The sequence below is a fragment of the Charadrius vociferus genome, unplaced genomic scaffold (assembly GCF_000708025.1).
Source record: "Charadrius vociferus isolate BGI_N301 unplaced genomic scaffold, ASM70802v2 scaffold567, whole genome shotgun sequence".
In the NCBI taxonomy this organism is placed as follows: domain Eukaryota; kingdom Metazoa; phylum Chordata; class Aves; order Charadriiformes; family Charadriidae; genus Charadrius; species Charadrius vociferus.
The window spans coordinates 764,821-765,213 of record NW_009649304.1 but is presented as its reverse complement, the minus strand read 5'-3'; the positions used below and the strand labels follow the sequence as shown (position 1 = coordinate 765,213).

The window sequence follows — 393 nt, the reverse complement described above, 5'->3', positions numbered from 1 at the left end:
GGGGCTGGCGTGGCCGGTGGTGTGGAGCGGTGCGGAGGCGAACCCTGAGCCAAGGGCAGCCCAGCTTGGGCGGGGGGGAGCCCTGGGGCACTTGCCAAGGGTTTTTCCTGTGACTCTGCCCCTTCTCAAAGCATCTCCCCGGGCCGGGGGAGCTCTGCTCGGGGCTCCATCCCCACTCTCCCCAGCCCTGCCTGCTCCCCTGCGGGAGGGCGTCCAGCCCAAAGGGCAGGGTGGTGGCCGGGGGGTCCTGGGGGACACGGGCAGCCTCGGAGGCGGTGGCCCCGGGAGCAGTGGGGATGTGCAGAACGGCCGTCCCCAGGCGGTGTTGGGTCTTGTCCACCCCAAAGGGGGACTCGCCCCATGGGGTCAGGGCTGTGTCTGGGCCCCGCACCC

At 72.3% G+C, this 393-nt stretch overlaps 1 protein-coding gene across 1 annotated transcript in view; it reads left to right on the top strand.

Annotated features, from left to right (window-relative positions):
- LOC104290097 (beta-crystallin B3-like) overlaps window positions 1–393 on the top strand; it is a 369,903-nt gene that overhangs the window by 4,125 nt on the left and 365,385 nt on the right. The gene's annotated exons all lie outside the window — the stretch shown is intronic.